This window comes from Callospermophilus lateralis, unplaced genomic scaffold, assembly GCF_048772815.1.
Source record: "Callospermophilus lateralis isolate mCalLat2 unplaced genomic scaffold, mCalLat2.hap1 Scaffold_329, whole genome shotgun sequence".
Taxonomy (NCBI): domain Eukaryota; kingdom Metazoa; phylum Chordata; class Mammalia; order Rodentia; family Sciuridae; genus Callospermophilus; species Callospermophilus lateralis.
This window is the reverse complement of record NW_027513853.1, coordinates 1272829-1290349: the sequence shown is the minus strand read 5'-3', so window position 1 is coordinate 1290349 and position 17521 is coordinate 1272829. Positions and strand designations below refer to the sequence as shown.

The 17521-nt window shown below is 35.6% G+C and overlaps 1 pseudogene; it reads left to right on the top strand.

The window, feature by feature from the left end:
- The first annotated feature begins 3144 nt into the window (after window positions 1-3144).
- LOC143388397 (heterogeneous nuclear ribonucleoprotein D-like pseudogene) lies at window positions 3145-4068 on the top strand (annotated as a pseudogene).
- The last annotated feature ends 13453 nt before the right edge of the window (window positions 4069-17521 follow it).

The window sequence follows — 17521 nt, the reverse complement described above, 5'->3', positions numbered from 1 at the left end:
AAATTACACTGAGATTTCATCTCAATCCAGTAAGAATGGCAATTATCAAGAATACAAGTAACAATATGTTGGTGAGAATGTGGGGGAAAAGGTACACTCATACATTGCTGGTGGGACTGAAAATTATTGCAACCATCCCAGAAAGCAGCACGGAGATTCTTCAAAACAATAGGAATGGAACCACCATTTGACCCAGTTATCCCACTCCTGAGTATATATCCGAAGGGTTTTAAATTAGAATGCTATAGTGACACAGCCACATCATTGTTTATAGCTGTACAATTCATAATAGCTAAGCTATGGAACTAACCTAGATGCCTATCAATGGATGAATGGATAAAGAAACTGTGGTATGCACAATGGTATACAACTCAGCCATAAAGAAGAATAACTAAGAAATTTGCTGGTAAATGGATGAATCTGGAGACTATCATGCTAAGTGAAATAGGCCAATCTCCAAAAAAAAAAGGGTGAATAAAGGAAGAGGAAATGGAAAATTGTTCAGAAAATTATGCAAAGGGTAATAAAGGGAAGTGAGGGGATAGAAATAGGAAAGACAGTGAAAAGAATCTGACATATCTTTCCTATGTACATATAAAAATACACTACAGTGATTCCCACCATCATGTACACACATGAGATTTGAATTAGAATAAGATATATCCCAAATTAGAATAAGATATATTCCAAGCATGTATAATTTTATCAAAATTGTCTCTACTGTCATGTATAACTAAAAATAACCAATAAAAAAAGTCAATGGAAAACTACAATAATCTAGGGGAGATTGATTACAAATGGCCCAGAACTTTGAGGAATGAAGGTTAAGTTCACCCTACCAAGTAAAGAAGTAGTACACATGAAATACTTGCTGAAGGCAAAGGGAATACAGAATAGGTAGTGGAAGAAGGTAATTAAAATGCCAACTACAACATGACCAGTTTATAGAAATGAGAACAATAATTGTCATCAGTGTTTCTTAATATTTTATTATTAATACTTTTGTGTGTACGCACATGTATCAAAAAAAATCTGTTGTATTTCCTTTCATATTCCCTTATTATGCAGCATAAGATACCCTGACATTGTATCAATATTTAATTTTTGTTAAATTTCCATTAGAGTACTTAAGTTACAGCATATCAGAAAAAGAGTAATTAGCAGGCTGGGAATGTAGCTCAGTGGTAGAGTGCTTGCCTAGCCTGTGCAAGGCCCTGGGTTCAATTCCCATGACCACAAAAACATAAAAATAAAGAAAAAGAGTAATCATCACTCAAGTACTTTATCTCCTCTTCTGAGAAAGGGATTAGTATGTTTTTTTTTGTAGGCAGGATAGTTATGCCATGTTAGGTGAAACTATGACCTTGTTATTGCCTTTACTTGCAAATTTATTATGATTTAAAAAGATGTGTATGAGTCAAATTGACAAGAAGTAGGCTTATGCTGTTTCATGTATATATAAACTTGACTATATGAAGGAATTCCTAGATAGCTGATCCAACATTCTTGGGTATGTCTGTGATAGAATTTCTGGGAGAGTTAGTAGACTGAGTCAATAGCATCTAAGTCAGTAGACTGAGTATGGATCATTCACCTTCACCAATGTGGGCAGGCATAATATCCAATCTGTTAAATGCCTAGACAGGATAAAAGATGGAGGAAGAACAAACTCCCATCACTCCTCTTGAGCTGTGGTGTCTATCTTCTTCTAATCTTGGATATTAAGAATTTCTGATTCTTGAGCCTTCTTACTCTGAGACTTATACCTTATACCGTGAGGCCTCTTGGGACTTTAGTCCTTCTGGCTTGAACTGGAATTTAGACATTAGCTCCCCTTTTCCTCACATTGTTTGTTCTGAACTGAATTATATCACCAGTCTTCCTGATTCTCCAGCTCACAGACACAGATTGTAGAACTTCTTGGACTCCATAATCTTGTGAGGCATAATATATTCCCATAGTATATCTCCTCTTATATATGTATCTATTTGTCTATATATCCTACTAGCTCTGTTTCTCTGGAGAGTCCTGAATAACAGAGTTTTCTCAATTATTTTGACCACACACTGATTTGTTTCTGGTATAATGAGGTTAAGGAGGCACTTACTAACATTCCTTAGAACTACTGTCATGAAAAAAGCACAAAAGAAAATATAACAATACAAAGAATTATTAATGATCTTTAGCTAAAATTTTTCAAGATGGCACTTGCATTGCAAGAATCCCACTCCAGTGATAAAATATGCAGTCTAAGGTTTTGACAGGAATAGTGGCATCTGTGAATACTCCAGTATCATTGTGATTTGTGGGGAAAAGCCCTCAATTAGGACCAGACTATGAGCTGTTAACAAAAGGATTATTAAATCTTCTCTATAGGCAAAGATCAAGAGTTCCAAGGTGTCAACAAGCAATCAGTATGAGCAGGATAACAAGAAAGTACTCTTAAAACAATTTACAACATATGCTTTTTTAAAAATGTTTTTTAGTTGTTGATAGACCTTTATTTTATTTATGTGTATGTGGTGCTGAGAATTGAACCCAGTGCCTCACATATACTAGGTAAGAGCTCCACCACTGAGCCACAACACTAGCCCTCAACATATGCTTTTTGGATCAGAAATTTTCACCACAAATATTCAAAATGGATTCCTTACATACCTGTCACTTTGGAAGAGTTCCTGTATGTCCTTCTCCATTCTGGGTCCTCAGGAACATATTAGTGTCATGGAAACTCAGAGATGAGAAAGAGTTTTTAAGATGTCTACCTAGCATAAGATTCTCTTTCACTATGTCCCTGAAATACTATCATCTAAACCTTTCTTGTACATAGGACAGGCAGCTGTGTATTCTACGAAGCAATCCATTCCACTTTGGAGGCATTCTAGTGGTTAGCAGTATTTTTTATTTTCCAAATTAAATGTAGATTGATTCAACTCTCACAATTAGTGTTCACTCTTATTCTACAGCCAAAAAGAATGAATTTCTACCATAAGCATTTTAACCAAAATTTCAGTTAGGAGAAAGAAATTCAAGAGATCAATTATACAACATAGTGACTACAATAATAACATCGGAACACAACCGTCCGCCCTCACTGCTATTGTGACCAGGACTGTGCACCAGCCCCCCACTGCCCACAGCTCCGCCACCATCAAGAACACGAACAAGTATAGCAACATAGAAGAATTCGCAGAGGGATCCAAGATCAACGCGAGCAAGAATCAGCAGGATGACGGTAAAATGTTTATTGGAGGCTTGAGCTAGGATAAGAGCAAGAAAGGTCTTACTGAATATTTGTCTCAATTTGAGGAAGTTGTAGACTGTAGGATTAAACAGATCCAGTCACTGGAACATCAAGAGGATTTGGATTTGTGCTTTTTAGAGATGCTGCTAGTGTTGATAAGGTTTTGGAACTGAAAGAACACAAACTGGATGGCAAATTGATAGACCCCAAAAGGGCCAAACTTTGAAATGGAAAGAACCCCCTAAAAAGGTTTTTGTGGGTGGATTGAACCCAGATACTTATGAAGAACAAATTAAAGAATATTTTGGAGCCTTTGGAGAAATTGAAAATATTGAACTTCCCATGGATACAAAAACAAACGAAAGAAGAGGATTTTGTTTTATCACATATACAGATGAAGAGCCAGTAGAGAAATTGTTAGAAAGCAGATAATATCAAATTGGTTCTGGGAAGTGTGAAATCAAAGTTGCACAGCCCAAAGAGGTATATAGGCAGCTACAGCAACAACAAAAAAGGAGGAAGAGGTGCGTGCAGCTGGTAGGTGAGGTGTACCAAGGGTCGTGGCCGAGGTCAGGGCCAAAATGGAACCAAGGATTTAATAACTAGTATGATCAAGGATATGGAAATTACAATAGTGCCTATGGTGGTGATCAGAACTATAGTGGCTATGGTGAATATGATTATACTGGGTATAACTATGGGAACTATGGGTATGGACAGGAATATGCAGACTACAGTGGTCAACAGAGCACTTATGGCAAGGCTTCTCAAGGGGGTGGCAATCATCAAAATAATTACCAGCCATACTAGAGGAGGACATTGGAGACAACGGGAGATGCTAAAGATACCCATCTTGCAGGACGACATTGAAGACTGGTCTTCTGTTGATCTGATTATTTTGTAAAAGACTTTCTAGTGTAAAAGACACAACTACTGTGTCCAACTGTATATAGCCGCCAATTAGTTTTCTTTGTTTTTACTTTGTCCTTTGCTATCTGTGTTATGACTCAATGTGGATTTGTGTTTATACAATTTTATTTGAATGATTTCATGTTAAACCTCAAATAAATGCTTCCTTATGTGAAAAAAATAACATCAGAACATATTTTGAAAAATGCAAAGATTAGATTTTAAGTATTCTCATCACAGAAAAATGGGAAATAATGCATGTGCTAGCTCAACTGACTCCACAATGTATACATATTTTTTTCAAAATTATGTATGAGGTAGATGATAGTAGATTAGACAAAGGAAAATGAAGGGAAGTGAGGAAGATAGGATTAGGAAAGACAGTGGAATGAATTTGACATAATTTTCCAATGTACATATATGAATATAACCACTGGGAATCTCACCATTGCATACATCCACAAGAATGGGATCCTAATTAGAATAAAATATATTCCATGCCTGTATAATTATATCAAAAATAGAATACACTGTCATGTATAACTATAAAGAACCAAAACATCATGTTGTAAATGATAAATATATTCAATTCTCATTTCTCAATTTTTAAAAAGTGCTTTATTTGGAAATAACTATTATCGCCAATGGCTTTTTTGTTTTGTTTTTGTTCTTTTCTTTTGATACTGAGGATTGAATCCATGGGTGTTTAACCACTGAGTCATATCCCCAGCCCTGTTTTGTATTTTATTTACAGTTAGGGTCTTTTATTTAGAGTTAGGGCCTCACTAAGTTGCTGAGATTGGCTTTAAACTTGCCATTCTCCTGCCTCAGCCTCCCAAGCCACTGGGATTACAGGTGTGTGTCACTGTGTGCCCAGCTCCCGTTGTTTGTTTGTTTGTAGTTATAGGTGAACACAATACCTTTGTTTCATTTATTTATTTGTTTTTTGTGGTGCTATTGAACCCCGTGTGTGCCTCAAGTGTGCTAGGTAAGTGCTCTACCACTGAGCTACAGCCCCAAGCCCCACTGGTTCTTAATGTAAAGGAAGACTAACTTGAGGAGGCAATTTAAACTCTCCATTATCTCGTTCTGACCCTAATCATTTTCCAGCTTACATCAAAGCCTTTAGATGGTAACAACATGTACTTACTTAAAAAAAAATTCTGACAACCAAAAAGTTAATAAGGGGAACTTCCTATTTTAGAAATATTCCAACTAATCAATGAATGAATGATAGAATTAGAAACATTTTTGGGGCTGGAGATATAGCTCAGTTGGTACAGTGCTTGCCTCCTCACAAGGCCCTGGGTTCAATCTTCAGCACTGCAAAAAATAAATAAATAAATAAATAAATAAATAAAAGTAGAAACGTTTCTATAACTCCTATTGAGAAAATATAGGTAATGTTAACCAATGGCTTGTAACCTTGAAAAGAAAAGAGTACTGACTAGAAATATGGAATCTATTTGGTGGAAGAAATAAGCACTACCTGTTTAATCTTCAAAAATATTAAACATAAATCTGACCAAGCCTCAAGATCCACCTATTTTTTCATAGGAAATACAATGGTAAAAGAAAAAATGATACCACAAGAATTCAATCCATAGATTCAGACGCTGGAAAAATCTATAGGACAGTGATAAATGAAAAAAAGAAGTTCAAACTTATTGATTTAAATGGAATTAAAATATTACAATGTATAGATTTACTTATATCCTGATTTAAATAAACTATGAAATAACAATTGTGAGGCAAATGGTGAAATTCAAATGCTAACTGGATATTTAATTAATGATATTAAAAAATTATTAATTATTGTTAATTTTGGGATATGAAAATGAAATTTTACTTATCTTTTTAAATTCTTGACTTTGGAAGATACATACCAAGATATTTACCAATGAAATAATATGATATCTGGAATTCTGAGATCTCCTTCAAAATAATTCAGTCAGGAGGATAATAGAAAAAGCAAGATTGCCCATAAATTGATAAATGTTACAGCTGGGTGATGGGCATATCAGAGATCATTATACAAATATTCCTGCATTTTGTATCTGTTTCAAATTCTCCATAATAAGCAACTTAGGAAAAAATATCCCTCCATTGTCTACAACTCAATCCCCATCTCATAAGTCTTTTTTCCTCCAGCAGAATGATTTTCAATTATTTAAGCCATTTCTCCTATAACATGAATTCCAGACACTTCACCATCCTGCTTATCCTCCTTTGGGAAAATCAAAGTTCCCCTCAAACACAATCTCCCAATTATGGCTTGAGTACTGCAGAGACATTATTATCTCCCTTAATCAAAATACTACAATTTTATTAAAAACATAAATAACATTAGATGGTTTGTCATTCATGTCATATATCTGACTCATATTGAGCTCAGTCAACTAAAGCCATCAAGTTTTATTCACACAAGATGTAGCATATTCAGGCCCTCCATTTGTACAATTGATTTTAATCATCACTGCTAAATCCATCTTCAGTTTTAGCCTATCTTTCCAGCTCATGGAAATAATAATGGTTGTATGAGTACCAATAAAGATAGAAGCCATTTATTATTTTTTCTATGATCATTTGATCTTCATGAATTAGAAAAAAGTAATTTTCCCCAGGTCACACAACTAGCAAGCAGCATAGTTGGTTGAAGCCTTCAATCTTTCCAACTCCCAAACTCCCATTTTTATTCTCTCTCTTCTGGGGTGCCTTGTACAATATTAGCTATTCTCTTTAATGCCATCTGCATACTCTTTAAGGAATGATTTTTTCCAAATTTTTGATAAAAGTTGTTTATATCAAAATGAGGAAGAACAGAGCATGGGGTATTCATAGAGGATGTCAACTGGCACTGGTGTATTTCATATAGGATTAGTGGATCAAATATTAAACTTATTTACCTTTACTTTCACTCAGCTCACATATCCCTATCTATTCTAAATAAATAACATGATAAAGACTGTCAAATGTTTGCTTAAAACAAAAGATAGCTTCTTATCTACAAAATTAATAATGTGATAAAAAATAAGGTTATTTTAGCATGACTTATTACTAGAAGAAACCATCTGGTTCCTGGTGATTATCATTTTCTTTTCTTAGTGCACATAAAATGTTTATTTTAACAATCTAGTCTAAAATCTTGCCAGGAAAACATGCCAAGATTAGAGGTCTCTATTGTCAGGAATCCATTTTTCCTCCATTTTAAATCACTACATATGCCTATCTCCTGCCTAAAAAGTCTTAAAGGTTACAGATATGATTCACAAATCACATTTTCAGATTATTTCAATATCCTAAATTGTAATGCTTTTGGATCTGGAATCTTGGCCCATACTGAGAGTTTTCAGACTGGTAATTTAAAACTATATGTGATTGTTATTCATAATGTATACTGATTGCAAATGCAGTTCATAATAATTACTGTAAATGCAGTTTATGATAAAGGTACAGAGTACTATGGGGCTTTAGAAATGGCAGAATGGAGACAGTGTGGACTGGAGTATAAAGGAAGGACTTCATGGGGATGAGATTGACATAAGTGTTGAGAAATATACAGAAGATATAAAATGGGAATAGTTTAGTTTCTTTTTTTCTGTTGCCATCTGTCTCAATCATTATAGTTCTTGCTTTTAGTGTTGATTTTTAGGTATTTTATTGTCCTTAGCTTCTTAGCACATTCCTTATAGTAACTTTTGGCTTTACCCTTCATTATTCTATCTTTACTCCTGAGTAAACCGTGCTCAGGGCCTCTTCCAGAGCTAGAGTTCAGATGGAGGAGTTGACCAAGTCAGAATACAGATATGGCCCATAACTCCTGGGATAAAATCAGGTCAGGAAGTAAGGGCCAGGCCAAAGTGAAAAACTCAAAGAAGCAGGAGCAGGGCAAGAAATAATCCAAAATACAACCTATGGCAAGCATGATCTATCAAGCAAGATTGGCAAAGCCAATATAACAGTAAATACAAAAATAAAAAGCATTATACAAGCAGAAGAAATCTGAAATATTTTACTTGATCTGAACATTCCTTATAATATTCTTTGGGGTTTAAATATTGCTTCTAAAATTTAGTGTCTTACAATATTTACTTTAACCAAGAGGGAATGGCTATTTAGAAAATTTGCAATGGAGAACAAATATTATGAATATGTTTGAATAATGTACTCTATTGTTCAAAATAGTGAAATTACATTTGAAATTACACTTGTAGCTCAATCTGCATACATTTCCTGTAGCTTACAATATTCAAGAAATGCAATGTACCTTTGATAGGAAACAAAATGATGGATGTGATAAGGATGTTTAAGATACAATCTTAAGGAGCAAGGACGTTATAATCACATCAGAGAGATGAGATTTGAATAATAATTTTTATAAGGCTATATATAGGAATAAAATGAGTGATATGAATAATATGTTGCAAGTGTTCAAAGAAGGGAGACAATTCTGAGTTAGAAATAATTAGATGAGGCTCACAATCCAGGTCTCAAAGATTCTGATAGGAAGAAAAAGATTAGAAAGAGCATTTCTCTAAGTTCCTTACAGGCAATGCGAACACAAATGTCTCCTTCTAAAATGTGCTTGACTAACCAGATTGAATTCTACACAATCACTCCTGCATTTTGTACTCCAAAAATTGCTGCTTCCTTTATGCCCCACAGCCAATCTTGGGAGATGGGGAAGGAGTAACTTCAAAGATACAGAAAGCCTTTGGGAACATCTTGTAAACGAAGGAAAAAACATGGTCACCCAGAGGCTCCACAATAGTAATCACTACTAAATACAAATTTTCCATCTGTCCTTTGGGTATCTCTTTCGACCTACAAGAAGGCAAACTTCCAAAACTAAGGTTACAATAAAGCCCTTTTGTAGTGAACCACAAAACAACAAAAGGGCTATTCAACAGCTTAACATTTGCTTTTGTTTGCAGCTCACAGAACAGCTGCTTTCTGGCTTGTTAATAAATTTCAGTGGGTGTCGTCTGCCTTTTGCAGTCCATCAGAGTTTCTGGGAAAACATGGGAGTAAATCATGTAGTCAAGAGCCTGGAGTTATGTACATGTCTGTGTTCATTTCCTACATTATATTTAATGGGGATAACAGATGCCACAAAGAGCCAAACAATTAGTTGACTTCATTTCTAAGACTCTCTGTGAATGGAATGTAAGTGAAATTTTACCTTATCAAAGGCACAGACAACTTTCAGGTTTAGTTCTTGCCATACTGAAGAATAAATAAGCAGCAGTTTAGGCACAAGAAGTGATGTATAATTTACAAATAGTTTACTGACATTTTTGCCTTTCTTTTTCGGTGGGGTTGGGGGTGGGGGTGGGGGTGGGGATTTACATTGCCAGCCCTTTTTTTTTTAAGAGAGAGAGAGAGAGAGTTTTTTTTAATATTTATTTTTTAGTTTTCAGCGGACACAACATCTTTGTTGGTATGTGGTGCTGAGGATCAAACCCGGGCCGTATGCATGCCAGGCGAGCGCTCTACCGCTTGAGCCACATCCCCAGCACCCCAAGCCCTTTTTATTTGTTATTTTGAGACAAGATCTTGCTAAGTTGCCCAGGCTGGTCTCCAACTTGCCATCCTTCCATCTCAGCTTTCCAAGTGGATAGGATTATAAGCCTACACCACTGCCATTGGCTTGTTTATTGACTTTTAAATCAAATATGTGGACCAGGCTGAACATGGTGGTGCACAAGGTAATTCCAGACACTCAGGAAGCTGAGGCTGGTGAATCATAAGTTCAAGACCAACCAGGTCAACTTAAACCCTTGTTATGCTCGAGTTTGGGATCCCCAAAAGACCACCAGAGACCAAGATAGATGTAAGCAGCAAAAAGGTGTTTATTACCAGCTAGCTAGGTCCTCCGAACACACAGCAACTGGTGACTCTGAGAGGCCACAAGCCCAGGGTTTGCAGCAGATTTTTACACTCTTTAGGGAAGGCAGGGACTTCCCATACATCATAGCATCTCTTAGCAAATCCTCACACACCACAGGAAAATCATAAAACAGCTCTAAAACATGATTAGCATATCAAGTGGCGGGAAAGAATATGGAAATGATTATTGGTTAGTTCAAGGGGTTGACGCACTTTAAAATGATTGGTTTAAACTGTGAGGGTTTCGCAAGGGGGGTATGTGCCAAGCTGCAGGGCTTCTGGTTTAGATATTGGTCACCATATCTAGGTGGGGGCCATCTGGAATTTCAGATATTTCAATATCTTGGACTATCCTAGGCAATCACCATCTGCATTGTGCAGAGCTTTCTGTGCTTTAGGACTGCAGTAGGTCAAGGGTTAAGTTTCAGAGCAAAATGAGGTCCCAAGTAAAATGAGACTCTTAGGTCTTTCACCCTCAGCAATTTAGCAAGATCTTGTCTCAAAATAATAAAAAGAACTGGGGATATAGCTCAGTGGTAGAGTACTCCAGGTTTCAATCCCCAGTATCAAAAAGAAAAACAAACAAAAAAGCTCAACAACAATGTGGTAGTCGACTGTCTTACCAAAAAAGAATAGTAGAACACATTTTTAAAACCAAAATCAAGTTGAAACAAGTCACAAAACTTGAAATCCTATGAAAATCCCTTAAAGATCAATGTTAACCATACAGATTTTGTCTAAAACAATCAGGATTTCCTTGAGTTTCAATGACAAGATTTTGAAATATGTGAATTCCCAGTTTTTATACAGAATATTTTTATCATAATTTCTGAAGCAATATCAAAAAGTAAATGCTTTTTGTGTCAGATAATTTACCTAGTTGAACAGATATCCTAGAAAGGGGACCTCAACTGCATACAAGTTGGAAAAGAATTTCAGCATACGCTGAAATTACTTACAAAAATTGACACACATTTAGGAATGAACGTGGGCCATCTTGAGAGTGACAAGCTTTTGGAGAAAAGTGAGGAATACAGATTCAAAGGAGAATGAAGGACAACTCATTGGTATGGGTCACTAATATTTATAGAGGGATGGACTAGAGGAGAAGCTACAGTGGACTTACCAATTTTGCCCCAGTTTCTGTAGGGCTTATGCATTGAGCATCTGCAGGCAAGGGCATGTGTTAGGAGCAAAGGCTGGACTTCAGTTGAGAAGTTTAGGAAGGCCTATTTTGCATTTAAAAGATTCATGGACATTTCCTGCATTCCAACATTTTCTCCTTTATTTTTAAATTTTTGGTACTGGGAATTAAAGCCAGGACTCCCTACTACTGAGTTGCACCCCCACCATTTTAGAATTTTTTTAAATTTTATGACAGTGTCTCACTAAATTTCATAGGCTATTCTCTAACTTGCTATCCTCCTGCCTCAGCCTTCTAAATCACTGGGGTTATAGGTGCATGCCACAAGATGGGATCTCATGGGTGCTCTTTTGAGACTTAGTCTTGGGCCTGGGAATATAGCTCAATTGGTAGAGGGCATTCCTTGCATGCACAAGGCCCTGGGTTCAATCCCCAATACCACAAAAGAAAAGATACTTAGTTTTTTTCTGTATCCCCAAATTCCTATCTCAAGATTATTATATGCAGTATTTTATTTGTTCCACATAACCAGCTTGTAATCTAGGTATCAAGTTTTACAGACAATTAATCCAAGAAATCACAAAGGATAAGTGGTTTCCTCAATTCCGTATAACTAGAAAGCAGTAGAGTTGCAATATAAACACAGTAATACTTTATTCCCAAAGCTTACATTTATCGCACTGTTCCATATCAGTTGTCAAAGAATTCTTCATGGTTGCTAAAGTACTCACTGAAGAAAATACAGTTAGTTATCCCGTTGAAAAAGTCTAAAGCCAGGCATGGAGGTGCATGCCTGAAATCCTAGCAAATTGGGAGGCTGAGGAAGGAGGATCACCCCAGTGACTTGGGAGGCTGAGGCAGGAGAATTACAAGTTCAAAGTCAGCCTCAGCAACTTAGCAAGGCCCTAAGAAATTTCATGAAACCCTTCTCAGAAGAAAAATCATAGAAAGGGCTGGGGATGTGACTCAGAGGTTTAGCACTTCGGGTTCAAATTTAAAAAAATCTGTGTTTTGCAGGATGATAGTAGTATAAGAAAGAAAACCTGCTTACGTATGGTCATATAGTGATAGCAACACAAGTTACAGTAGGAAAGCAGCAAGAAACTCAAGAGTGGTTATTTGAATTGTATTTTCATCTGATATTATATTCAACAAATATTTGAGTACCTAATAAATTCAGTTTGGATATTTGCAACTGAGGTACTTGAGAGACATCCAAATGGACTTGAAGAGAAACCAGCTGGGTATGTGGGTCTGGGGTCATCTGAAATGTCTCAATTGGAAAGATTATTTTGGGAGTCTTCAAATTAATTGAAGCAAAAGTTATGACTAAAGCTGCCACCAGAGAGAACACAGAACCAAGGGAAGAGATCCTGGAACTGATATTTAAGAAATGGCACATTCTTCATTATTTTGTGCAGTGCTGTAAAACCCTCTGTTTTTAAAAAGCAGCAATGCTGTAGGAAAAGGGATCAGAGAGGACTTCATTTAGGCTTTCATCAGACATTGGTGTTGAGCTTTGAAGTATAAGTATTATTTCCCTTGCCTGTGAAGGTAGGACGAGCAGTTCACTCTTGAGGAAAGGGTATAAGCAAAGGCACAGAGACATAAAATGAAATGTTACATTTGGAGAATAACAAGCAAATCTTTTATTAAAGCAATGTAAGGAATAGAGAAAGAAAGGCCACAAATAAAACCACAGACCAATTATGGCAAAGTTTAATCTATACCCAATGTGAATTTGTTGAAGTTTTAAAGAAAAGTAAAAGCCATATTCATGTTTTAGGAAGAGGATTCTGATTTCATTGAGAGGGATTCATCAAAAATAATAAGATTATGCTTTTTATCTGTTTGTGATGAAATAAATCTCAAGATATTAAACTTATTTTCCTGTATTTTCTTATTTCTTTTGATCTCCCCTTCTCCCCAGGTTATACAGTGCCTTTCATTGCTTTTGGAAAAAGTAAAAGATTCAAATCATGGCTTCTGACATTTAAAACTCTTTTGAGTTACACAAATCTGGAATATCAAGTTTCCAAGGGCTCAACCCTTAAAAAGTCAGAACTTGGACCTTATGCCATTAACAACAGATCTGGAATCAAAGTCAGTTTTCTCATTTCAAACTAAAGAATCCACAGGGTTGGGAAGAAAGTTAGAAGTCACCAGGCATGGTAGCACATACCTATAATCCCAACAATTCCAAAGACTGGGGTAAGAGGATTGCAATTTTGAGGCCAGTCTCAAAATTTAGCAAGACCTTGTCTCAAAAAATAAAAAAGGCTGAAGATGTAGCTCAGTAAGAGTGCCTCTGGGTTTAATCCCCAGTACCTACCCCCCAAAAGAAAAGTAGTAAAGAAAGAGGGAGAGGCTAATGGATCCCTGAAAAAAAATGGCCCTAAGTAACACTTTTACTAAAGGAGACTTGATGGTGCAGGGGTAATTATAAAAAGAAAAGGTTATATGGAATAGGGGAACAGAAATCTTCTGTGTCTCCCTTTTATAGGATATCTTTCTGTGTCCTCTAAATCTAACAGAAAATAGAAGCAGAGAACAGAGATGGCTGCATTGAGAATCCAGGAAAAAAAATGAGCTGGTAACAACCTCAGAGATCCCCAATGTTCTACAAGATACAGGAAGGGCCACATGCTGTTGTGTTCTCAATAAGAGGAAAATAACCAGATCCATGTATTCTTGTGATAGAAATGAATAGCACAAGACAGCAATCATCAGGGATAGAGACGTATTGTCATGGACAGATAATGAAGACAGAAACAGATAACTTCTCCCACACGTACACATACACTAAAAAAAAAAAAAAAAATAGGGAGAAAGACAGGAACCTGAGATGAGTGGAGAACTTCAATTGTTGAGACTGTTTCTACAGTCTAGCTTACTGAGACCAGTTATCAGAAATTAAATTCACATGTAGAAAATTGAGATAAAGGGTGAATGAACAATAATTAATTCCCTTATTTGAATGTACTTACTATCAACATTTTGGTATATTTAATTCCACTTCTTTTTTAAAATATTTTTTTGTTATACATGGATACAATATCTTTATTTTGTTTATTTATTTTTATGTGGTGCTGAGGATCGAGCCCAGGGCCTCACATGCCGAAGCAAGCACTCTACCACGGAGCTACTGCCCCAGCCCTCATTCCAGTTCTTTTCCATAAACATAGAATATATAAATTATTTTGCATTTATCATTATATTGTTAGCATCTTCCTATAAATTAAATGTTTCATAAGATACTCCTTGAATAACCAATAATATTTCACCACATGAATATAAAGTAATTTATTTAATTATTTCCTTACAGTTAGATTGTCTTTTGTTTTTGTAAATTTAATGTTGCACTGAATATCCTTACACATAAATAGTTGTATCAGTAGTGATCAGTACTTTTGGACAAATTTTTGGAACTAAAAAGTCAAAAAGTACACCTGGTTAAAGATGGCAAGCTAAATAAATTCCCCCTCCTGAACACAGGAAGATATCAGAAATAGTACTCACAAGTATGTCACCATCCTTAAGAAACAAGAAACAAGGGAAGAAACAGGAACTCTCTGAAGACCAGAAATAAAAATGCTGAGGTACATGAAATATTTTTGAGATGTTTGAAAATGCTGATTTTTTGTATAGGTACAAAAAAAAAACATAAGGATAATTTAAAATACAAAAGTTTAGCAAAAGGGAATAGAAAGGATATTTACTTTCCAAAATAGTAGTGAAAAAAATCAGCAAACCAAACCTGATTTTTTTTCTAGTGGACTCTAAAGAAGAAATAACAAAAAAGAAAAATACACAAATCATTGCACATAGAATACACGGTGAAAAAAATATATGGTGGCTGAAATACTTCCATATTTTTCATTCATCATAATAAGGGTTTAATGACTAAAGTTGCCCATTAGAAGACATACTTAGAGTTTAGATTTTTAAATATAAAGCAATATGCTATTCAAAAGGCTTACACTAAAACAAACAACATAGAAATATTGAAAATAAAATGATGGGACTGGGCATGGACTTCAGTGATAAAGTACTTCCTTGCTCAGCATGTTCAAGGCCCTGGGTTCAAGCCCAGGCACTACAAAAAGAAACAGAAAAAAAAAACAGAAAAGAAAAAGAAATGGAGGACAAAAGACATGCCAGGCAAATATTAATGAAAATAAATTTAGGAGAGCCATAATATCAGACAAAATAGAATATAAAGCAAAGCACATTAAAAGGCATATTGGTTAAAAGACCAATTCACAAAGAAGATAAAATACTCATAAACTATGGTTGCTTCAAAAAGCATTAGAGCTATTTCATATAAAATTTTACAGTTTTTTAAAAAGGTAGAAAGCTTCCAAACTCATTTTATGAAACTAGCAAATTTTCTTCCTATTAGGCAAGCATCCCAGGAAAAGACAGTGTCTTTTTCCTCTGAACCTTATTACATATGAATAATTACACCTCACAGAAGAGGATGGAGTTTAGAGAAGGGTTTCATGGCTTCCTCAATATCAACATTTGGGGCTGGAAAATTCGTTATTACTATGGACTATCTTGTGCATTAAAGGATGTTTAATATAGACCAGGCATCCCTTGTCTCTCTCCATTTCATGCCAGTAGCATTTCCTTCTCCAGCCCCATCTAGTTGTGACAACCAAAAATGTCTCCAGATGGGCCCAGTGGTGCACTCCCTTAATCTCAGTGGGCTCCAGGCTCATGCAGGAGGATCACAAGTTCAAGGCTAGCCTCAACAATTTAGTGAGGCCCTCCGCAACTTAGAGAGATCCTCTCAAAAATAAAAAATAAAAATAAAAGTAAAAAGGGCTGCGGATATGGCTCAGTGGTAAAGCCCCTCAGGGTTCAATCTCCAACATAAAAAAAGTCTCCAGACATGCTGAATGTTATCTGGAAGGATGAATCATTCCCAGTTGGAAAACAACTGGGTTTAAAAATTGCAGGGAAGTGGAACTGAAAATACTAGATTAGGTCAAAGCTGAACTCAACTTTCCTCTAAATTTGCAATTATATTAGCCAATAGATTTCCTTACTGTTTAAACCACTGTAGAACTAATTTTATGTTACCTGCAGCCAAAACATCAACAAAGTTACACTCTGGTTTATGTTAATTTCTCTCAGTACTTTGGTCAGAAATTATTTGCTACCCTTTATAGTTATTTTTTTTTCCATTGAATTTCAGACTACCTACCATGTTAAAAAAGTAATTTAGTTAGAACTTCTTTAACCCTGTGATGTATTTGGAGAGAACTGGCACCATTACAATATGTAGGCTTTCCATCAAAGAGCATAGTTTTTTTGTTCAATTTTTGTGTGGCCCTTTTTGTACCTGAGTATAGTTTTGTAATTTTGCCATATTGGTCTTGTACATTTAATGTTAAGTATTGTTGGGTATTTGTTTTGCTGCTACTGATAAATGACATTATTTCGTTAAAGTTATTTCTGATGGTTAATTGCCGAAACTAAAATAATTTAGTTTTCTTTTTCCTTTTTTTTTTAAAAAAAAAATTTAGTTCTGGTATTGGGATTAAACCCAGGGATGCTTTACCACTTAGCCCCATCCCCAGTCATTCTTATTTTTTGAGTCAAAGTTTTGTTAAATTGCTAAGGATATTGGGCTGGGGATGTGGCTCAAGCGGTAGCACGTTCGCCTGGCATGTGTGCGGCCCGGGTTCGATCCTCAGCACCACATACAAACAAAGATGTTGTGTCTGCCGAAAAACTAAAAAATAAATATTAAAATTCACTCACGCTCTCTCTCTCTCTCTCTCTCTCTCTCTCTCTCTCTTTCTCTTTAAAAAAAAATTTGCTAAGGATAAGTTGCCATCCTCTGCATCAGTTTCCTGAGTCACCGGAATTATAGGCAGGTGCCACCATGCCCAGCTTATTTTTTTTTTCTTTTTTCTGGTCCAAGAACCAAACTCAGGGACTGAGAACTTAATTTTTTTATTTCAGGTGTCATTGAACTATGCCCTCAATTCAAATCTGATCTTGTAATCTGTAAAGATTTATGGGTACACATCCAGGCTCATTCATTTACTTATCATCTATGGCATGTTTTGCACTACGATAGCAGAGTTAAGTAGCTACAAGAATACACTATAGCCCTCAAAGCCTAAAATATTTACTGTCTTGTTCTTTACCCCAAAAATAATTTATGGGCCTCTTATGTACTTCAGTGAATTCATATTAGTTTCAATAATTTTTCAGCTAAGTGTCCAAGGTTATCTAAATTAATGATTTTTAGAGAAGCATACTTCATCTACTAGTTCATTTTCTGTTGCTATAACAAAACACCTGAATGGATAATTTGT